The 24,950-nt window shown below is 39.2% G+C and overlaps 1 protein-coding gene across 4 annotated transcripts in view; it reads left to right on the top strand.

Moving 5' to 3' along the window:
- LOC124153849 (activating transcription factor 3) overlaps window positions 1–24,950 on the top strand; it is a 122,291-nt gene that overhangs the window by 26,143 nt on the left and 71,198 nt on the right. For 2 of the 4 annotated variants that reach the window (XM_046527233.1, XM_046527230.1), the window contains exon 2: window positions 11,072–11,122. The exons of 1 other annotated variant lie outside the window; for it this stretch is intronic. The gene's annotated coding sequence lies outside the window, so the exon portion shown is untranslated. Of the gene's footprint in view, window positions 1–10,421; window positions 10,441–11,071; window positions 11,123–24,950 lie in introns of those variants that run through there. One more of the 4 variants, XM_046527231.1, reaches the window with a different exon arrangement.

Raw genomic sequence — 24,950 nt, 5'->3', positions numbered from 1 at the left:
AAGAAGTTGTTGAGATAGAAAAATGGTAGCTTCCATTGATATCCTTTTCATAAAATGAACTAAAATCATTCGATTTATTGAAGACTGTTTATGTGTTTTCCATTTTTCTTAATTATTTGGTTTATCCAATTATTATTATTATTATGCAATACAAATTCGATATGAATAATAACTACACGTGTATGCCAAGAAATAAGAAAAACAGAAGTTTTGCGAATCACGGTAAAAATACTCTGTAGTCTGTAGAGGAAAAAAAGAACTTATAGAAATTTTAATGGCGCAAGAATTTTTTACGTAGCGTTTTTAAATATGCTGTATAATTTTCCCTATTTTGAGTAGTGTCTGCGAGCAAGCTGTTTCTATGCTGTGAGACAATTACAGAAGAAAAACTTGTGAAATATTATTTTGTCATTTGTCCTAAAACCAAATCAATAAACTTTGCAGAGAGTAGAAAAGTTATTACGGGTTCTAAGATGCACGGGCTTAGGTAGACCACTACAGTAAAACAAAAATTATCATTAGATTTGATCGTTTCCCATTATGAAGTAAGCGTATTGAGATTTCTCATTTTCAAAAATGGCATGAAAATGATCTATTCTGCATTCTTCAAAGAAGAAAAACTACGGGCATCATAAATATTTGCGAATGAAGCGTGGCGTGTGGTCTCGATAATTCTTTCCACGGCACCGCCAGAATACTCAAGAGAAATCCATGATTTCCACATCTTATTCATCATAAGTTTCAGCCCGACTTTAACATCTTTGAAGTCGGAATGGCCCTCATTCTCGATAATCACTGAAGAACTCATGCCGATATTTTTGTAGCAACACCCATCATGCCCCTCGGCGGATCGAGAAAAAAAAAAGATATTTTTCGCAATCATGACCTCGGAAGTTAGGTTTCCCATATCCCACAGTCCTACCGTCTCTCTTCTCTTATTTTTTTAAATTTTATTTAAACCAGTTTCGCTCTATTTATTTGCACGATTGGCCTCCCGCAGGAGGAAGACAAGTCGTCCCACGTCTCCCGTGCGATTTATTTTTCCCTAAATTCCCGCAACGACCCAAATAACCCGGCCGAGTCTCGTGATTCTCCGATTGTGCGTTCGTGTGTGTGCGTGTCTGAGACTCCGGAGTGTGTTTATAAAATGAATAGAGAGGGTTTTAGCAAAACAAACGGAGCAATCAGCACGCCTTCAGCTATTAACGCCCCCATATATACCCCCGCCCTTCTTCCACCGTCGTGTGTATATGAATAACGCCACCGTTTCCTCCCTCTCTCTGTCTCTCTGCCCATCTTATTTATTTGCTTCGAAATTGCCTTCTTCTCTCTCTCACTCCCGAAGTCTCCGAGTGTTTTATCGGCCAATTCTTTACCGCATTGTACAGTTCTGGCCCACTTCATCATTTCAACGGAACCGTGGAAATGTCCTGTTGTTTTGCGTCTTCATGAAATTTTGGACCATCAAAAGTTTAATTTTCGAGCAATGCAAACGTTTCAGCGAATTAATTTCCCATCATCAGGGTTTAATCTATCTCTCTTTTAGCTCAATCATGAAATTATTGCGATCAAGAAATTAAATCGTGGTAACAGTAATTTTATGATTGAGTCATAAAAAGGAAAGAGTATACCCTAAAGATGGAAGATAATTTTGCCAAAGCGTTTGCTCCTGTTTCTTCCTGTACCAAAACTCCATAAAGACGCAATTTTCGTCAATGCACCTGATTGATAAAAATATTACATGTATCCTCACATGCCTTCGCCTCTTTTCTTTCTCTATCCTTTCATCAGTGACTTCAACCTGTACTGTTTGAGTGGCCATTACTTTTTTCACCAGGGTTTCGACTTTTATTCGATACAGTTACAGTTGGCACCAAATAGGTAGGGTAAATGTCTTTAAGAGGTCTCGCTATGCCATTTTTAAAAGCAGCATGATCATCTTTCATTTTCGTTACAATTTTCTTCGCATTTCTTTGAAGGGGGGATAATTATTCCGGAGGAATGGGATTTTAGGAATCGGGATATAAGTACCTCGAAATATCCTTAATGTGAGAAACATATTTCTTCGAGAGCTAATCATAATAAGCCGGCAGTACTTACGGCACAGCAAAAGATATGGAAATACGTTGAAACAAATTAGTTACCACATTTAGGTAGTCTCGTACTTAAAAATTATAAAGAAAAATCTATGAACTACCCATAATATCATACCAAAAGTTAAATAAGCAAAGGCAAAGAAGACGGAAATAAGAACATTGAAGTTTGAAATCGATTTTTATTGCGTGGACATCATATTGCAACTGCATATCGTTGTAGTAGTATTTTTTACGTAGATAAAGACTTTGAGCATAAAAATCATAGCAGAGAATCTGCACAACTATCCCGCATGTTGTTTACTTCACCTGCACTTACACTTCGTTATATCCTACACGTTTGCATAAATTATTAGAATCATTTTTACTTCCGAGAAGACATTAAGTGGTCGTGTTCACAAAAATAAAACTAGTCAGCAATTGAAAGAGCGTGTTCTGTTGTGTCTATCGCCCCCAGCGTGAGCGCGAGGCATTCTTGCGTACAACTAACTCTCACACCATATGAGTCCGCACATTTTTCCCATTCCGTCGTCGCTGCTTTCCATGCCTTCGGGAAGCGCCAGGCGCGGCTGAGGAGTCTTAACTTTTTAGGATAAAACTAGAGACAGTCGTTTTAGCAACAGAGCACGGTTAACTACTCAAAAACCTGGTTTCCTGCATCTTATCGCTAAAATAAATAAGTGCTCTTAACGCAATTCATATTTAAGTATAATTTTCAAAATAACTACATATGACAAGTAACACTATTATTTTTATTACAACAACTATTAAAAATATGTAAATACTGTTTATTGGATAAAAAAATTTACTTTTATCATGAATATGATAATTTGGGCTACTTGGGCCCATCAGGGTAACTTTAGCTCAACGTAAAAATAAACTATATCGTATGCAAGCGGTAGAAGCTGGAAAGCTGGAAGCTGGAAAATCGAGCTCAAAATAAGAAAAGTTCTTAAAAAATGAGTTTGATATTTCGTATTTATTTCTCTGAACTGATATAATATAATATTCCAGGTGGGCTTAAGCTGCCCTTATGTCCATGTAACCCAGGTTAACAGTAACTGTTTGTATAATTTCGCTTGAGGAACGTGGATATGATAGAAAACTCTCGACATCTTCCCTTCTCCAGTAGTTCACTTTCAGGTCAGTGCAGGGCCGCCGGGACACCGCGGTGGCGCCCTCCTGTAACGAGACTGACAAATTTTACTGTCAGAATACCAACATTAAGCGGTTAACTTGATTTCAATGTCGTCTCATTTAACAGCATAATTATCAACATCTTGAATAAACTAAATAATAATTTCAACCAACATATTTCAATCTGGTAAAGATGAATTCAATCTCAAGAGGTTAAGGAATAAAATTTCAAAATTTATTTATTATATTCCACACCCCCCGGTACTCCTCCCCCTTCATAGTGCTGGCGCCCTTTGCCTATGGCCGTCCACCGCCCTGATAAGGGGTCCAGCACGGGCCTGTTCACTTTTCTCATTGTATCAAAGAATACTGGCGTGTGAGAGAGATTAAGAGTTAAGCGCGGAGTAAGGAGGAAAAGGATGCAAGCCAGAGGCTTGGTCAGCTCTCATACGCGACTCGAGTAATGAAGAGAGAGCAAAGGAAGCGATTGAAAACGTCCTAAGTTTCCTAAGTTGGTCCTCCCTGATGAACTGCGGGTACGCAAGGCGAATGAAGCAGTCATTATATGAGACGAATATCTAATAAGCTCTGTAAATGAGTGAGAACATTCCATACGGTAACACATTCCTGCCACCCGAAGTATGCAAGGATCGGGTTGGTGTGGTGGCTAAGTAGTAGGCTTCCTACCCCGTAGACTTATATTTAAATCCCGGAGGTGGTGTTGATTTTTCAGCAACTGCCCGATCCCTGCTTGTGTGCTCTGTGGAGGCAATGTTGAGCTCAACACTCCGTCCGTCCGCCCGATGGGCGGTGATACCCTTGGCGCCTTTCGATCAGAGCAGACTAATGCCGACGCTGAGATGCTCTCCACCGCTTCTTGCTGACCTTCGCTGAGACACAATTCTCCTATCATTCGGTTACCTCTTCCAAATACATTCCTACCTATGCAAATGTATGTATATAGGTGCTAGTCGAAGAACGTATCGGTAACCTTTAAACCGTAAAATGATTTTGATAAGGACACACGTGTTCGCTAAATCCAATCGCAATACGAAGTCTAATTCATTATTCTATTTTATTAAAGAGTGAAGAACCCGTATGATTGTTTATATCACAGTTCCATAACCAATTTAAAACACAAAAGAAATTTCTTGAATCGTGGACGCTACTAGATGACATGAAAATTTATGTCAAACTCGAATTTTCGTCGAATAGAAGAAATACATCATAAAAAAATACGAAAAATTAAAATCATGTTTGTCAAATTCCCAATATCTCATTGAATCCACAACATTACCTTGAAAATCACGGTGGTAATGTTAACTCACAAATAAATTCTTCGGAAAACCTTCACTTAAGTTGCATAAATTCTTTGTTTAGCAGTCAAATTTTTAAGCGCCAAACAAATTGGAGTTTTTGATAACCATCAAATTACAGAAGAATCGTTTAATACGACAATTTAGCAAACCGTATGAAATCAATCTAAGATATATTTCACTCTAGCCTAAGAGATATAGAGGAATTAGTTATGCTCTGAGTAAAACAACCGGAAAATATAAGAATATGAGAGCATATTTCCTGAAGTAATTTTGCAACGATACAAAAAGCTTTCGCGAGGCCATTTATGGCTTTTCTACGCGAACTATTAAAACCGTCTAATCACCATGAAAGTCCACCGCTGACCAAATACCTCATACCTACATGAAAAGCGTATTAAACCGGTTTCCCTTGTGGAGTTTATGTGTACATTTTGCTTCATCCCAGGGCATAAAATCGTGCCCCATAATTATTTCAGCTGGTGGGGGCGATAAGAGCATAAATATCACTGAAATTAGATGCTAAAGTGCGAAAATGCCTGGAGAAAATTGGTTTCTGCGGATTTTTTTCTCCAAGCGACGGTTGGAGAATAATAATTTGGAACAGAGTAAGGAAATTTTGCAAAATATCTTCGCTCCGATCCCAAAGGCTGAGTTAATTCTCTTCTAATGAATTTTCGAAAGTTCCCTGATAATTGAGAGATCAATTACTATTTTTTACTCATTTTTACGATCAGAAATTATTAAGAATATTTTTTTAATTGCAGAAGCAAACGATTAAGCTAGCATTGGCATTGCAAAGATGATATAACATATTATAGATGAAATGATATTATTCAATTTGGGTTTGAGGTCCTAAAAAATAAATAAGCGCTTTTCCAAATTTTTTCCATGAGGTTGTATCCAAAATGTTTCCCATCTGCAGGGAACATCTGACAATTGGTGAGCAGATAAATAGAGGAAAATAAAAAATGTTGCAACCGATGTCCCAGAGCTGGCGAAAAACTAACAATTAGAAATAAAATGCAAAATTATACTTACTGCCTACGGGTACAGTAAAGAATTTGTTGAGAAATCGATAAAACGAGAAATCCGCGGAACTTCAGAAGAACGATGGGGATTTCAGCATTAAGAAAGTATGTATGAAGCAAGGTATGAATGAGACAACAAGAAAAATAAGAATTCAAGGAAAGTGCACAATGGGAAAACTTATTGAGGCACGATTCCAACGCTGTGAAAGCAAATTTCCTCGCATTCAGGCAGGAAGAGTTCGACCAGGGCATTGAAGACGAATGAGGAACCTGTATGAAATTTGTGTTCACTTGTACTATATGCACAATAAAGGATAGTGTGGATGATCTCCCACTCAGATAACATTGAGAGGACGCGTCACTCCCGCTCAACCAATCCTATTTCATACTTTCACATGACGTATTTTTTTCTATAACTTACGCCTACATCCTAAAATTTTTAGATTATTTAGTTGACAACCGACATAGTGGAAGCTCGACATGCCTTGCCTAGTATAAAAATTAGTTGCCCTTTTCCACAATTATTTTTATGCTTACGATGCGTTTCGGCTCACAAAGCCATCTTGTCGCTTGAAATCAGGAATCCATTGTTGTTATTTCTTCTTGGGTCCATTTTATAATATTCTGATTCATTTTCTTGTTATTTGACAATTGCAAAAGGACACTGGTGGCTGTTTTTTTATATTTTAGCAAGTATGTTTATCGATAGACGTGGAATTGCAGTTTTTCCTTTTTATGATGCACTTTATCCTGAAATAGATACTCAGGACTAAGGTGTCGCGTTTGTGGGAAGAGGATGGCATCGACTGGAGGGAAGAGCGCAGCGGCAGCAAGTCACGAGGAGAGAGAAAAAAATAAAACGAGGGAGCTCACAGGAGCGGTGGGAGACGGCAAAGCGGCATCTGGAATAACAAGCAGATTTAGGAAGCGATGGAGAATGGGAGAAGTGTGTGGACACGGGGAGGTGAAAGCCGCTGCTGCGGCATGGGCGGGAGAGTTCGAAGGCTTGGCACGGGGCGGAGGGGATTGGCGGGGGTTGGCGATGAAAGGTACTGTGGGAAGGTTTGGGGTGGAGATTATCGGCTGAGGGAAAGAGTGACGTCACTCAGATGGGATGAGACATAAAATTGTCACGTGACTACAGCCTAGTGACTACAGGATTAGCCTAGACTGGTCGGTATGGTGGCTAGAGTGCTGGCTTCCCATTCCGTCGGTCAGGGTTCAAATCCCGGCGCGGCGTTGGCAGAGATTTTTCAGAGGTTGCCCGATCTCTGCTTGTATGTTTGTGGAGGACATACAGGCGTAACACTCCGTCCGTCGGATGGAACGTTAATCCGTGGTCCCCTTAGCGCCTTTCGTTAAGAGTAGGTTAATGTCGACGCCAGTTTTCTCTCCATTATTCCTTCCACACCCTTCCCTCATGGCGTAAATATCCTAAGCTGTCGGTCGCCTCCTTCAATTACCATACCATACTAGTCTAGACTAGTCAGTGACTACAGGATTCATATATGAGAGGGAGGGAAGCCAAGGGGAACAAGCGATTTGTTTTTCTAAACAGAGTCAGGTACAGAAATTAGGTAAAGAAAACAAACGTGGTCAACTTGATATTTAATAGTGCATTTGAATTTCCTCTCCATGTCAGCACATAATGGAGACTCACAAGTTTCCCTTGATCACCAATTTTTTGCATATTTCTTCCATCAATTTCTATACGTAACTATGTTTTTAAAAAATTGGCTTCTCACCCCCTCATATGGATCTACGTTAAAATTCCTAATATTGAGAGAGGTAGAGAGTTGACATGTGGCTCTACGGCGATACGACGCAGCGGTTTTTAAAAAGTGAAGCGACGACTTACAATGAATTAATGAATGAATAAAATCCAAGCTTTTGCACTGAATAGTTAATGCGGTAACTAGATAAAAAGAATAGTTAGTAAAGCCGATAATGACCCATCTCGATTTTTTCGCTGTTTTTCAGAAATTGATCCATGTTTTCCGTGAATCCTCTGACTTTCATCCTTGTGCCATCCTATACCTGCCCCAAGTACTTATCTCTTGGCATTCCTCTATACTATATACTTTTCATACTTTTCCCTCAATCATTCTACCTCACGTACTGGCTAATTATTATGACATGGCCAATCCACTGAGTCCGTCTCTGGCGTGTGACGATCCGCAGTTCTCTTTCTTCGACTGCTCTCCAGTATACCTCGTTTTTCGTCCGAAACGCCTTACACCACCACCAGAACTCGAAGGCTATTCATTTCTGATCATCTTCTATGTGCATAATAAACAGTCAACTTTTTCCGGAGAGATATCGCGAAACAGCATATTAAAGGATACACAAAGATATCGTACCGCCCACTTAATTTCATTTCACGACTCTACCACACGTGTTTCGATTTATTTGCAATCAATCAACCTTATGATGATTGCTAGCCAATCGATAAACGTGTAGCAGAGTTGTTGAATAAAATTACGTGGGCAGAACGACATATTTGTGCAACATTTAATTGCATAATAAATGATTTGCAGAAATCATATGGAGTATTCTTGCCTCCCAGATTACCCGTAAGCTTCTCCATTCTTCGAAGGTAGGATAAGGAGTCGGTGCGCTTGGAAGGTGACTATCCCCCTCCCATAGCCACTGGAGGTCGGAGCGGAATGCAAATCTCGAAGAAGCGGAAAATCGTGATGAGGTGAGATACCTCGGCCTCCTACCCCTTCCTCCTAAGCTCTTGAAAATAAACGTGGACACGTATTTTTTATTGCGGCGGAAGGAAGGGGTTAAAGCGGTGTCCGGTGTCGCTACTCTCATGGGGCGCACACCACGATGCATGACAACTCATACGAAAGTCTCACCCATCCTCCTCACTCCTTTTAAAAGGAGAAAATATCCAAAGGAGTTTTATCGCAAGGTGGAAGGAGAGATATCTAATTTTCCTGGAAACGATCTTCTTCCACGGTAACCATCCTAGGATTGGTCTGCAACAGTCTTCCACTTCATCCGGTCTTGCGCCAACCTTTTCACTTCTCTGTGCGATTGGTATCCAAGGTCCTTCATCGATTGCACCGTTTATTTTTATTCTAAGTCCATCCTTTTAGCTATATCCCTTCACTGTACCTTCAAGTGTGGTTTTGACCAAGATTTCATATCGCAAAATACGCCCAATCCGAGTGTTCCTTCGCTTATTTAGCATTGTAATTAGAAACTGCCTTTCCCCGATCCTTTTAAACATCTTCTCTTTCCTTACTCTTGCCACACAGGGTATTTTCAGTATTTTCCTGTAACACCATTATCAAATACCTCCATTCTTTGCTTATATGTCATACCAATGGCCCAGGTCTAACTACCATAGAGCAGGACGCTTCAAACAAGTCCTCGCTATTAATTTCACTATCCCTTAACTAATATTGGTGGCGGTGAATAGTTTGTTAATTTTTTGTTGACCGCTAACTTGGTCACTGGAAAACTGAAAACTGGAAACGACAAATGAGCGGAATGTGTCCCTAAAAAGAGGTAGAAAGCTCAGAACACTTCCCGCAAAATCTTAAGGCGCATTAGACGCTTTTAGGACCAGAGAAGTGTGTCTTCTAAACACCATTTGTCGCAGGTTAATAAGTAGCACCGGTAGAATAATGTTTACGATTTCTGTGGCCAACTACGTGATAATTTATGTCTCTTCAATGAATATGAATGTCTCCGGCTATTCGCCACAGTGGGTTATTGAGGGCGTTGTCCCTTATCTTACGGACTCGGCGAGGGTACAGCTAGGAAGAGTCGGAGCGGAGGATATTGATAATATCTGTCTTGAAATATAAGCTCTGTCATGAAATGAACTTGTTACCATGTTACCTAAGTCAAGTCCATTTTTATCAGGATATATAATAAAATACTAACGAGATTTATTGTTTTTCATTAAAAAAAGGTAGCGATATCCCATGCCCATATAAAAATGTCCATTTTGATAAATTCGGTGTGTTTTTCGATAAATTATCTTTTAATTTTTCTTAATTAGTCTTTCATTAATTAAACTGCCGCATTTTCCCAATTAACGAACGAACGAATCAAAGCACAAATGAAATCAGTTTTGGACACTTCCGGAACACACACCATCTGAGAGTGACCAGCCATGCAAAAATAAACTCTCATATCTCTTCGTGAGGAAATGAACTTTCGTTATCTCGCTCAAGAGCGGAGTAAAAGATGCCAAATTACGCATCATTTAGCATTAATATATTTATACGCACATGATAATGACTTAACAAAAACCACGAACATTTGTTTCTAGAGCAACAGCAGAAAAAAATAATTACCCCATATATCCTGCGGTTGATATGTCACGCCCAGATTAATAACCCTGAAATCATCGGCGGAAATCCAAGATAAGAAACTATCATCTGTTCAGAATTTTCTTCTTTTTAATTAAATCATGGAATGGTCATCAGTGAATGAGGATTAATTACGGAGGTATATACTTTGTCCCTATCTAGGAGGAAACCAGCGTTTCCGTTGCGTAGCTGAAAATACCGGGTTCTCACATACCACTTCCCGAACAAAGACCACTCTTCCTTGTGTGCATCCATTTACCTCAAGAAGCACCAAAAATCATCGCGAATAATTAAAATAATTCAGTCCATCTATTCAAGAGAGCCTTGGTTTCCGGAGATACTGATAATTTATGATAGAATGGATTTCCCTTTCTCCATGCTGCCATTCACTCACGAGGTTGAAATACCAACGCATTGACATAAATAGAAGCATTTTTGGGAGCGGGGACCATTCGTGATGCCGGCCGATCGCACGCATATTCTTCCTTCGAGCAAACCTTTAACGTTCGGATTATCAGCATGGATTCAGGTATTTGCGATATATTTATTTATTTATGGATATGAATTTTGTGCGCAATTTTAACTCAAAAAAATATTCCGCTTTATTTATAACACAAAATTTATGGTTGGATGTTATGTAAAATTTTAGGATTTCATCTCTCATCAGTGATGTATCAGCAACAGGTTTTATTTCTGTAAACAAAGGTGGATTATTTGTATTGCATTTATTAGTTGCATGCCTTCAAACGTCACTTAAGTATCGAGTTCCCTTCCTACAGATATGAAAGCTTCGCTGAACCATTAAAGCTACTACGCTGTTCTGTCGTATGCATTTTAAAATAGTCCCGATCGGAAATTTGTTTTGAACGTTTAGGGGCACGAAGAAACCGATACATGAACTTCATCACTGTAATAGGTGCTAGAGTAGTGAGTAGTCACTAAGCGGTACCCAGTTTAATTTTATAAATAATTTAAGGGATCTCCCTTCCACTTCTCTCTGTTGTGTGAGCAGATGCTACTTATTTTTACTCATGTTTTATTGAATTTCAAATGTCATTTATTTCTCCACTATTGTCAAGAGGAAAAAAAGATTAAAAAAATGTTTTACAATAGCACGCAAAAATTAAAACCTAAAGCTGTCATATTTTTACTCTTTTCAGAATATTGAAGTCCGTCCAGCGTGCTTCTCTTAAGGATATATCAGAACCAAAGTAAGTAAAACCAGACTGCTTCCTTTCCATTGACTCTTAATAACGTAGCTATGATTATTACCCAAAGGTCATGTCAAACTAATATGACGAACCACCTTGAGTACTAGACAAAAACCTGATATATACCATGCTGAAATTTCGACAGAAAAGTTGACCATTTTCTTTTCTATCTTTCCTCCAGCGTATAGTTTTATTTCCACGTTTACTCCAATGTATGAATGGAAAATTGCCTGGTGGATATAATCACTATCCACAAAATAGTTAAATCACTCTATCGGTTTTGTTACTGTTCTTATCATCAATAATACCAGCATTAACTCAACCGGTAGAGCTACAAGAATGATAGCAAGCTTTCCCGGCGTATAGAATTGTGGAAGGTTACTCGGGATTTCCTCCGGGTCAGGTTCTCCAACTCCATCTCGAACGACGTTTCGATGAACGAGTTGTCCATCGTAATCAGGGCATCATCGTCATTAGAGCATGATGCCCTGGTGACGATGGACAACTCGTTCATCGAAGCGTTGGCCGAGATGGAGTTGGAGAACCTGACCCGGAGGAAATCCCGAGTAACCTTCAACAACGGTAGAGTAATAATTTTTTGTTGAAAATCGCCTTTCTTTTTTATAAATAGGCAAAATTATGTTCCCCAACGAAAGATACGGCAACTCTACAGCCATTCTGAGTTCTTCTGGAAGACAATCTAGGATTCAAAGTCGAATAGGCTCCCTCAGCTTCAATCCGACTCTCATTATTGCATTTTTATTTGCTTTTCGACCGAAACAATGAGACCCTAGGGCGCTCTCCGTCGCTGTAGATTAAAAGACGGGAGCGCCCCAACGTCCGCTCCTTTCCGATTAACTGCCACTCTATTACAGTCATCTAGACTCCTTCGACCCTTTGTGCATGCTCCGCGATCTATGGCCGCATCAATCTCTACCGTCGCCGCGAGTGGGAAGGGCACATTGCCTAGGTGGACCACCCTCAAGTCGGCAGCCGCGACCGTCGTAAGACGAAGGGCGCGACCATGCGAAGAGACCACTCCGCCCTCACCGTGAAACATTTGAACACGCCTATTCCTCTCACAGGCCTCAACCTTTCAACCTGCCCTTCCATTCTCCGTCAGTTAACTTTTTAAATACCTTGTTTCCATGGCGCGAGCACCGAATGAGGAATCAAAGGATGGGAGACTCATCCAGTGTTCTCCTTGTTACCACAGCAACCCGTGTATACGACCTTTTTTCCTAAAAATATGGTTGGAATACACAGGCATAAAAAAGAGGTCTCAGAATTATATGTAAGAGCACAGGTAGAACTAGATTTCTTTAAAAATTATTAATATATATCTTTTCAGAGTCAAAGAGAGGAAGGACTTTATATTAATCGGTTAGACAGAAACGATAAAATTAGAAAGATACTTCATCGAACTGTTAGGTATGGGATTTCGTTTTCCCTGCAAACAATACACGACACTTGTCAAAATATGTTATCCCTATGAGGGTAAAACCCCAAAACTTTCACTTCCGTTAATGTCCCATTAATAGCTAATTAATGGAATAAAAACACCAACCTTGTATATCTTGAATTAGCATTTTCGTGAACAAGACTAATAAATCAACACATAAATCAACCTACGTTGATTGAATGCTGACCCATCTCCGGTAAAACTAATTTTCTGCCTAATCAGAACAAAAAGCTAATTAAAAAACGAAAAAAAACAAAATCGAATCAAATTACCTCGTTATATTTCTTCAAAATGTGATCGATAGCAAAATAAAATGTTTTAAGATTTTTTTCCCTACCCAGCGAAAAGGCTTTATATAACCCTTCATAACATATTGAATGGTAAAAAAACAAAAACATGAAAATTTCTTTCTTCCCACTCACTACATAACGTTGACTAAGGAATGAAAATGGACAACAAGCCCTCCCACAAGGAGTCATCACACAAATAACGTCTTTTCTCCCTACAGTGCATCGTCCCGTAACGCTTTCTTTTTTACGACTATGGCCCATATGTCTCCCAGAATTCACCCGCGAGGCGCATCGCAGATTTTAGCTTGGGTATATTTCCCTTTCCATTTCAAAGGGCTGGATTCGAAGATCGCACCTCGGCGCTTTGACCCTTTGGCTTTTTAACCATAACCACTCCCACAAGGAGAAAAAGAAAATTACCTTCCTCACCAGCCGTCTGAAATATCGTAACTTCTCAACCTCTCTTGGCCTCGTATCAACCACTTACCGCTATTAGGCATGGTTATTTAAATATTATTTTTATTAGTAACATTTATCACTCTTCTTCTACAATAACATTTATTACTCTGAATTAGTACCACTAGTATTGTAAATACTCTAAATTAATAATTAATTAGGTATACATGGTAATAATTAAGTTTCATTGATTAAATCCATGAACATCGCCAAGAGAAAAAGAATGCGTGTTTTTTTTAATGAGGAGATCTACAAAGATCTACGGTTGTTATCCATTAATGACATTTTATCCTCTAAAAATTAAGAAAGAATTATTTTTGAAAATAAACTATAGTTCATTTAAATCTCTCTCATTATCACTGTGAAACCTAAATAATGACAAAACAATACTGAGACTATGATAAAGTCACACATTACGCTAATTTTGAGTAGGTATTTCCTCCAGCCAACTTCTAAATACTCTACCCGACCCAAAACGCAAATACCTCTGCGTGTGACCCTTTGAATGCCACGCCACTCCCACCAAAGAGAGAGAGAGAATTTCCCTTCCTTTTTTAAAGCGCCCGAAATCATTTCCCACTTCCCCGTCTCCTTTGACCTCGAGTCGACCGCTTGCAAGCTGAAAGGCATTGGGCGTGCACCTCCTCTCCACAGCTGGGTACCTTCCACCCTCCCGCATTAGCATCTCTCCCCCCACTCACCCCACTTTCAACAACCCCTTCCTCAAGACAAAATTATTTTCCCACCCTCCCCTATCTCATTACAAAGACAGGCTGATCCCTCAACCCTATAGCCAATCCCTTTTAAAGACTATCGTCGCTTTTGCCATCCAATCACGTCAATTTATGGACGCATTTTCAGGCGTGTGCTTTCGAAAATACTTTTCGACCCGACTGGTTCGACCTAATGGCCATGACTGCGTGCGAGTGAACTTTAATATATTGGCACTACATTTTATTGGCGCAAACTAAAGGGATACATCGCCAATGCTGTTAGATGGGAAGACGTATTCTAGGTGCAGCATTCACGGTGAAGGAGTAAATCTGATGGCTGATGAAATTAGGGGTTGAAAATCAGTTCCCTCCAGCAAGGAGGCATAATAAAATATACAGTCATTTACCGGGGAACTATCAGACTGAACGCCACTATCTTTGACCTCTCCTCTCAAATACTGAGTCAGAATTTTTTAAATTGATAGTTTGAGGCGTGACTTGGTGAAATATTCTAATATACCCTATGTTGACATACTTCATGTTTAATAAAAAAAACCTTGTAAATTTCACATACGTCATTTTGCACCTGACGATATCGCATTGCGACGAAACTGGTCGTTATTAAAATCATATGTGAAATGTTCAAGGTTTTTTATTCAACACGTCAGCATTTTTAATGACAAACAGCATTATAGACAGTAAATATTCCCAGTTATGAAGGCATTCCACTTAATTAGCTGCAGATTATAGAGCTACATACTTAAACAATTAATTTCAACAATAAATAATGTAATTAATCACCTCTAATGAATTTTGTAGATGTAATGTGGATGTGACAACCTGATACTGAGATAACGTAAATGTTAATACAGGCAAAGTACATACAAAACTGTTCCCAAGTTGCAAAATCTAGATAGTTAATAATACATACTTCACTTATGACGTTTTCCTGAATAAACAGGTTTATGCCAGGAAATTTAAAACACATGGAAGAAATCATGTAAATGTCACGGAAAATTGCCCAGTTTCCATAAATGAATTGAATTTGATGAAAAAATTATAAGGCCAATGAATTGGTTAATGGCATACATTCCCTAACCACACGAAAATATACATACAAAATATATATGCGATACACGATACATTTCAGATCTTCCTGTAATCATTTAATAAAGTCAATCAATTAATTTGATGAGTAGCAATAAAAAAAGAGCATGATTCAAAATAAACTTGCGCCTAAAATTTTCACATATCTTTGAACTTTTTCCGGATTCCGAATGGCCAAATAGCAATTTTCCTTGGGAAATATCAAATAATTTCATTTCCACAATCTGTAAACAACAATGACAAAGAAAAAGTGTACAGATTGAATGAACTAAACCCATAGATCATAGCTTGCACACGTAGAAAATTTAAATCCGTCAAGTTATAACCGTAGCATAAATCCGTCAAGAAATCTTTGCGATTTTTTATGAAGAGTGATTCTTCAAGGTTAGACAAGATGTGTACCTGAATTGAGGAGGATCACAGGATGCCAATCTCTCAGCAGCAAGCTTCGAATCCCGTTATACCCCTACGAAGACATCCCGGAACGTTCTTGGAGATTTATAGCTGACGGCCTTGAGTCGACGCGAGACAAGTTTATTCAACACCTCTTTTTGGCATCAGACGAGGTACCATTGAAAATCCATTTCCTCCCTCACGTGCAATTTACTAAAGACATGATGATTGATGAACCTACCCTTCACTGACCGCGAAAAAAAAATGAAATGGTTGAGAACTTCATGGAAAAATATGATGCTCCTAAGTAATAAGCCAACATGTATCTTCAAGAAAAGGAAGACATAAAATGTGAATCATCAATTCAATTGGCAAATAATCACGAGCATTAAGTTTTACATACATGCGAGAAGCGTCGGATAAATTGAGCGAAATAGGTTAAATTTCCTAGCGTAATTTTACCTTTCAATTTCATTCTTTTCCTCCGATGCAATTTTTTCGTATTCGTTGCATTGGGTTAGCTTACTAGTTAGCTACTTACTATTTATTATGGACTGTAAGCTCCAGGATTACAATTTGAAAAGCTTTTGAATCCTTAAACACAGTTCAACCTAGAGGAGAATGTAGATGAGTTTTTGCAAAGCGACTCGTTAAGCCATTGTTACTTTGGATCCCTGCGAAGAGCATGCAAGTGTCGAAGCCAGGTTTCTCTTCGACCTTCATCCGCTACGCTGGCTCAGCGAACCAAGCTGACGGCTTGCTCCTCGAAAAGAAAAAATAAATAGAAGAATATTCACAGAAATATCAAACTATAATGGAGAGCAATGCAAACAAAAACTATTTTTATGGCGAGTAATTGGATTGAGCCATTAGATATTCCTTTCAATTTAAAATTGAAATTAAGGACTTTTCTACATCCTTTTTCCGCTTAATCGGCACCATCCCACACGAGAATATTGCCAGGGCACACTCCTCAGCACCCGCTTTTCCTTGTCCTCTATTCATATACGCCCGTCAGAGCCGTGGGCGGCAAAAGTATACATCCATGGAGGATCGGCTATTTTCGCGGGGGAAAACCAAAATAAAAATACGAAAAACCATTAAACTCCACTCAAAGGTTTCTTCAAAAAATAACGGCAGCAAGGAGGGGCATAAAATTTTAATGGGAGTAAGGAAGAAAAAATTTCTTGTTCCACCCCAAAGTATCCAAATGCAGGAAGTAACCATAAAATGGAGGAAATGCAACCCAAATGGACCTTGGTTACTATGTCGCACGATAGAAGACTTATGGTAGTTAAATCATCAAGTTTTACAGAAAATATTCAATTCTTGAAATTATGGTTACGCGCGAATTATTTAACCCATTAAATCCCAAGCATTTTAATAACTTAAAAATTCCAAATATTTTGATGAATTAGCAATAAAATAGACCCAAATAAGGCAAATTATCGATTTTTATATTTTTATTGTTTTTAGTTTGCGGTTGGTGAAACGTTGCGTATACGCAACGTTGGGAGTTCCCCAGGTCAAATGAGCCGTTTTGCTTATTTTTCGGAACTCTATTATTTTTGCAAATAATTCGCTTTTATTGTAACCCAAATACATAATTAACCAAAAATATTGATTAAATTTGGTATTGTTCATGAAATTTAGAGGACCAATCAGTATGTAAATGAATATTGCACTTTTGGTAATCACTAAACATCTGGCAGCTACAAACTCGGCATCGTCGTAACCCTTTCACATATTTTCTACATTTCCTTTTTTACGATAACAAGAAGATAAGGATGCACTAAAGGAAACTTCTGTTCGCTAAACAAAAAGAGCGTACCCAGAGGTAGTATCGAGGTGGTAAAACCATTCCTACTTATTGCGAAAACTGAAAAGTGGTTTTGCATAGAAAAAATGTTAATACAAATGGCAATTTTTTCTACTTTTGTCACTTTCGACGATATTTTTTGTCAATCAAAGCACTATTCTATGAAAACTGCCAAATCATTTTTCTAATTAACCATCACCGAGGCTGAGGAGGTTGAAGTGAATAGTAAAGACACTTCTGATGTGAGACGGCGGGAAATTTTCGAGGGGAAAAAATCGCAGCCTTACCCGAACAATTACGATAAGTAATACTGTTTATGTGAGGGCTCGATCATTCTTCACCACTGGATCGATATCCACATCCCATCGCCCAAGTCTCACAATATCTTTCCGACGTATCGCATGGCTAGCCATCTGCTGATGGGCGAGAGAAGACGGAAGAGAAGGGAAGGGCCAGAAGGCCATAAATCACCTCAACGGGGAAACGGAAGCGGGACTCGGCTTCACGAACGCGGACTCTGCGTCGTCAAATGCAGGGAGACGGATGTCATCGCAGCGGGAGATGAGGCTCAAGTTGCAGGTTGGTAGTCAAAATCGATGCAAATGCTTTTGCGCAGAAAGATAATCACTTGAAGTTGCCAAAAATATTTCATGCCACAGGTCTAAATGGCCGATATAAACGGTGAATGATCATGCTGTGAATTGTAAAGTAGCGTAATATCCATTATTCTCCTAATGAGTGAAATATTATTCCTTTGCGAATCGGATTGAAAAAATTTGCACTCTATCGCTGGTCTATAACTATTTTAACATTGAAATTTCGGATAAACTTTCTAAGATGCACAATAGTTAACACTGTGAAAATCATTATTTTACAATCCTGATCATTATATTTTACAATATGAAGAATCTTAGTCGGCAAGAAATATATCGCACCGACTGGGTGGCCAATCAATTCTGGTTTTTCCGTGAGCCGGTATAAACTTGACAACTTGCTTGTAGTTCCTCTGCGTGACTAATATCCCGTTGTTGAACGAACGCGTTGCGGTTTTTGAGGGCAGCAAACGAGTAGGTACTCAAAAAAATTTGCCCTCAGTTGAACCTGCGAGAGTCATTAACGACTTTAACGACAAAATCAACAGGAGAAAGCTCATACCGTAGTCATGAACACGGCTCTCCGTATTCTGCATAAATTATTGACAAAACGTTGCAGGTTGGTGGTCCAAATCGATACTTATGCTTTTGCGCAGGAAAATGATCACTTATCGATAGGTACCAAAAATATTGTATGGGGAAGGTCAAAATATTATTTAACATTCAAACCTAATACGTTCTTCCTCTACTTTATCTATCCTTCTATATTCTTTCAACATGACGACATGACTACAGCTTTACATCACCTGATGCTAACCCAAACGGAATCCATGTTGAATTTTGATTTTTCCTTTTCAAATCAATACAGAACTCTATTTCCGTTCAGACTGATTATTTTTTAACGTTTACATAAGTATAGGCAAATTCCCAATCAATTTTCGAAAGCATATTTTGTGACTTATTGATAATTTTCACTCATCAAAGAGCTATAAAAAATTAAGGACCAATAAGTAACTTTGTACGTATTCACGCACACGGGTGAATAGTTATACGCATATACCACGACTCTATTCAAGACCCATTGAAGGGTCACTATACCCAAGTCTTTCATATCACCGCAATGTATCTACCCTAGTCAATAATCTCGCGTTATTTCGTATCTCAACTGTCACATCAAGTCAAATTTCACCATATTCAATTCTTTCAACATTGCCAACAGATATATAGGCTTTGCTATGCATTATAACCTCTATAGCCGTAGATTAACAATTTCACATAGAGACCATGAGAGGAAGTCAGCAAAAAGAAAAATAATAATTTAGCGGTCGAGGGATGCAAAACCAAATGCTACTGGTCAGTATACTCTTTCTATAATTCTACAATGGGCCATAAATGAGAATTAGGTTCAGGACTTTATATGGGTCATTGATCCCAACACCGGTATTGTTCCAATTTTGACTACAATCATCCAATCACCTGATATTCCCACGATCCAAATTCTCACGCTAAGGCTAACGGGCAACGAAACTGATCCGAGTGAATTGAATTTCGAATGGCTTTTCATTTGTGTTACAAATGATTTCTTCATTATCCCAATAGATATTCATGCATATCTTACATAGGCATTATGAAAAGGTCCTGGCATAATGAAGGAAATTTAAACCTTAAAATGTTGCGGTTTCCGATTTCATTCCGGCTTTCCTATGGTTGTAAAAGTTTACAGCACCCTCACGACGTACCTTTTAGAGAAGCCATTTTGGGTAGATATACAAAAACAGCATTTTCATGTTCGCACGATACGGAACTAAGACTTTTTCTTCTTCGAAAGTCGCGAATTAACAACATCGCACCTTCCTCAAGGTTTAAAGGACTGGTGTTCCCGAAACTTACGTCCTCGATGTACATTTATCAACCCATCGGTAATTTCATACGCGTTGTTTAATGCCTGCTTGCATCAGTGAACACTTTCATGCACCTTTCCGCCTTTCCCTCCACAAAAAGTAGGCTTTTAAATAAGATGTTAGAAAATTTCTCAAAATCATTTAACGGAACTTAGCACCCAAAAAAAAGTTGTTTACTCCCTAAAACATTTCCGATTATAATACTTTCTACAAAAACGCAGCTACGCGATTCTGCTCATCTAACAACATTTTTTAACCACTGACTGTCCCATTAATGGTGAGTCAGTTTTGATCCCAAATTTTCGGCACTTCAAGTTTTGCGATTTTGATGAAGTTTGGGACATAAAATCGGAAGTTCGGTTAGGCGAAAATCAAATTTTATAATTTTGACCTTTTGACCACATAATTTGGGTCGTCAGGATTTAAATTAGGTAGTCCTACAGGGAAAGGAAGTAAGCGTTATAGTATCACCACATCTAACCCTAAATGATATCATTCCTGATGATCTTAATGAGGAAGCTTCCTCCTCAAAACTTCCCTTGGTTGTGCACACATCAGTGGCGCAGCGAGGGGGGAGTTTTGGGGGATAACCCCCCCCCCCCTAGAGCTCAGAGAAATTTTAAAGTTAAATCCATTTTACTTAATGGCATTAATATTACTTATAGAATATTCTAAGGATTAATAAATATCCCTCAGAAAACTGCAAAACTCACTATTTATCCTAAACATTTTCTGGGGAGGGCACCCGCACCATCGATTACCCTGGCGGGTATGCCATACCCTCAGACCCCCCATTATTAGTTGCGCCTAAAACCCCTTCCAGCCTTAATTCCTAGCTGCGCCCCTGGTTGTGCTCACTACGCGTAAGATATTTTGAATTGTATACGTAAACGACATTTACTTTGCTTCCTCAAGGAACCTTATAAGAAACGGTCAGGTATTAATGAAATCACACACTTTACGCCCTCATCCTGTACGCGTTCGCCTTTCAACGATAACCACCCTAGAAAGAGATGAAAAAGAGTTGGCATTCCCGTTCAGACAGCCAATCAACGACCCCACACCAAAGGATCACGTACAGTCCTTCCTTCTCCAGCCCACCACCACGCCTCGGAAAGGTTTGAGGGGCCTCCTGTCTTCGTTGAGGGGTAGACGAAGAAGAAGCAGAAGCCTTAGGACTTAATAAGGCACAATTACTGCCTCTTTATTCGGAGGAGCACAGGGGGAGGAGTGCGAAGGGGGAGCTTGTGGGGGAGGCGTGGATTGGTGGAGGGATGAGGAGGAGGAGAGTGGAAGGGGTATGGGGAAATCGCAAAGGGAAGGGGGGGATAGGCTGAATGCTCTCGTCCAATGAGGGGAAAGCAGAGAAGGGGGCTTTTGAAGGCATGATGGACAGATAAGGTGTCGAGACGCCAGAGTTTGGCGGGAGAAGATACGTTCGGCGCGGGAGGAAGCACTTTAGGTGTCCGCTGGCAGACTTACACACACGCACACTAATTGACTGGCGAAGAGGCGTCCGCATAAGCCGCCCGGGAAAACGCGATATCAGCACGAAGCCTGCAATAATTACAGTCCACTCGACTTCAAATGGATGGAGTCTGCGCGAAGGTTTATTTTCGACCGTCTTATCGCGAGCGGGTCTCTTAGCGCCGCTTTTATTTTTTTCGGCCAAAGCATCAGCACGTATTTTTAGCCAACCAAAAGCAGAAAGCGGTCCCGTTTTGGTCCAGAATTGATTACTTCAGGGATAAGTCCAAGTGTTTGAAGAGGCGCTGAGCTAAAGCTGTAGTCCGCGTTTGGAGGAAGCGCAGGCATTTATATATACGATTTTTTGATAAGAGGTTTTCGTAGGGACGTCACTGTCTGTACTCTATGGATTCTGATGAAATAAACAATATCAACCGTGTCAGACGTAATCAAACGCTATCGACGTAAACAAAATGCGGGATTCCATACATTGGAGGCTGACTAGAGGAAAAATAACTATCTCTACTAACCTGGCGTTTGACTTTCAATTACCATTGAATATTGGTTGTGTGACTTCTATCTTTAAGAATCAAGTTATTATCGATATTCGTTCCGTAGAAAACCTATAATTTGCTACTGTGAATTGGGCAGTATTTCTGGAGTGAAAAAAGTGTCATTGAGAAATTAAATTTCCAAGCTGCCCAGAAATTTGGAAACCCGAAGAAAAATATCAAATAAATATTGTTGGTGCATAAATTTACAGATATAGATAAATATTAAAGATATATAGTCTGAAATCTGGATCCATTATCATGAAATCAGTTCCGAAACGGGCCAAGAAAAAGTGAAATATACGCAAGAGCACGAAAAATAAGAATGCTCGCCTAATGTGCGACAGCTTAGAGATACATCTTGAGGCAAACTGGGGAACTTTCTACACTGAATGATACTCATACTCATATTATAAGATTTACGGCTATAACTCACGACTAATTCGAAAAGCCGTTCTGATTATGTGCGCTCGGCTTTCAGAGGTTCTCGGCCAACTACGGTTTCTTAGAATAAAATCTGATACAATCAAACAGCCATTAAATTATCGCCAGAATGCCACGCTGTAAATCACGTCTTAAATTTAACGCCTCCCGTTTAGTCAGGGTTGCTAGAAGTGTTGAGCAAAAACCTACCATGAACGGATGGGGATGCTGGGTTAAGCATATTGAAAAGAAAGTCTCGTTCATTCCATCCTTTCACCATCCCGCTTTCGTTAGTTCCGGTTTATTTTCCGAGGTTTCACTCAATTCTTGTTGCTAACGATACTATATTGTTAATCGGTAGGATTTGTCGAGACTAAATATTTATCGCACTAGTTGGGCTAGAATTCCATATGTGCATGTCACCTTTACCAGAACTCTAGCAGGATCCAACCGGATCCGCACTGAGTAGGTAATTTGATCATTTGAAGCACGAAAGCAGCATATGAGAACGTATCACCCTCGCTTGACCGGTTGTTTTACGTGGTCAATCTTTCAATTATACTAACGCTTTCATCTTGACATTTTCAGGGCTAATGGAGTGAACCCACCGTAAATCTTATATGGGTATTGGTATCATTCAGAGTAGAAAGTTCTTCAATGTGCCTTCAATGATTTCCAAGCTGTTTCTCCATACTTAAGAGAATTGCCATTTTATGCGCCTAAAACCCTATTTTATATAACCTCAATGCCTAGGATAATCCATTTTATGGCCACAATTGGCCTCTTCGGACAGAATTATCAATGATTGACAAGCCAAAGATAGAGATTGCAACCAGTCTTTCTTCATTTTCACATCAAGGTGATACGTCATAAGTGCTTACTTTTTACGTAATAAGGGGGAAACACCATAACAATGTGCCGAGGAGTTTGATTTCAAGGAATGCGATGTCTATCTGTATAATTGACTATTGGTATTCAGATGCTGTCTGATAAGTACAAGTTGTTCATGGAAGCAAACTCACTTTCAGATTACCACAAGGAAAACTGTCCACTAGGCGTTAATTGTTGATATCACTCTGTAAGCAACAAAAGTAGGTACCAAAGTGTAAAATTCCTCGCAGGAGGAATACTTACTGAGTTAATAGAGACTTAAATTACAACAGTACGCAGATCGAAGCTAATTATTTTTCCTCCGAGGAGTCATTTGCATTTGGCCAATGCTTTACGAATATGTCATCGAGAAACGCCTTTTTCAGGAAAAAATTGATGAAGAGCCTTATACTTCATATGGTGTTCCAATGTAAGGCAAAAAAAATACACGCAATTTTTTTTCTGGTAAATGAATGAACGGACTAAATGAATAAGGCGTTTCAGCTGCAAATATTTAATGTCATTGTCCTCAAATACCTAACTCCCAACCGTGCTTATTGAGTATAAGTTAAATAAGGATAAGTATTCCATTCCAATGCTAATTATATTTTTATCGACCTCTAGTGCTTTTATAGTCCTTATCACCCAGAAGAATGGCATAGAATAATTGTCATCCGAAGCCAAAAAATTAATAATTGAAATGATAATGATCAACGATAAGAGCAACTAAATCCACCATTCTCTTCACATTGATAAGTTTGAGCTATTATTGAACAATTGTACTACTCCAATCTGCACGAAACATAAAATTAGAGACTCGTGAGTGAAGACCCGAATCCGCGAATACTGGGGACATGGAAATGCTCTAATTAATACTCTGGATAGTGCGGTCACGAAAACGAGAACAAAAAGTGATAGCAAAGGATCGGTGGAACATTTTAGAAAGACGCTTCGAAACGCTTCTTTGAGGCAACCAGCAAAATTAGTAAACGCGGAGGAGAAAAAAATTAAACATCGGTGAGACCTCGGACGGGAGGGAAATAAATTAATGAAAACGAGTCGTCCCATCTTGGTTATGAAATATCGAAGGGTCAGGAGCACTTTTCGTGAGAGAAACAAGTTCTCCTCCATCGGGAGTTGGGCCATCTCGTCCTTCTGCCCTTTCCGCGCAAGGAGAGAGATTCCTCCTGCGGAATTGAAGGCAAGGAATCAGGGAGAGGTAGTGGAAGATCGCTCCTCAAGAGTAAATTTATACAACTGCTCATGGCTTAGCTGCGCAGTAGTCCAAACTTGAGGTTAAATTGAATCCCCAAATTCAGTATTATTGCTCAATATTAATAGTCTTTTCTTTGTCTTGACCTGAATTTATAACACTCATGAGTTCGTTAAAGTTTAGGACTTAAATAATTAAATGCAGAATTTTTCGCCAACGTTTCGGTACATTTTTATATTTTCTTCAGGCCTTTTTTGCCAATAAATATGATTTGTTTATTAGTATAATAGGGTAGTTTCCTTCATCAAAGAAAACGAAAGGCATTGATTGCGATTCGTTACCCACCATTAGTGTATTCATTATATACAAATTATTTGGTTTTAGAAATACCGGTTTAGACGAATGGCAAGGGTCAATTTTATCCTCATTTGAAAAAGGCCTGGTTGGCGCCCATGCGATGCCACTCCACGTGACGTCACAAGGACCTAGTTTCTATACGAGTAGATAGTTTTACATCGTCTGAGGTTACCAATGCATTATAGAGGCACAGAGCTCAGGGAAACATGTCTT

This window comes from Ischnura elegans, chromosome 2 (assembly GCF_921293095.1).
Source record: "Ischnura elegans chromosome 2, ioIscEleg1.1, whole genome shotgun sequence".
Lineage (NCBI taxonomy): Eukaryota > Metazoa > Arthropoda > Insecta > Odonata > Coenagrionidae > Ischnura > Ischnura elegans.
This window is presented reverse-complemented; position numbering and strand designations above follow the sequence as displayed.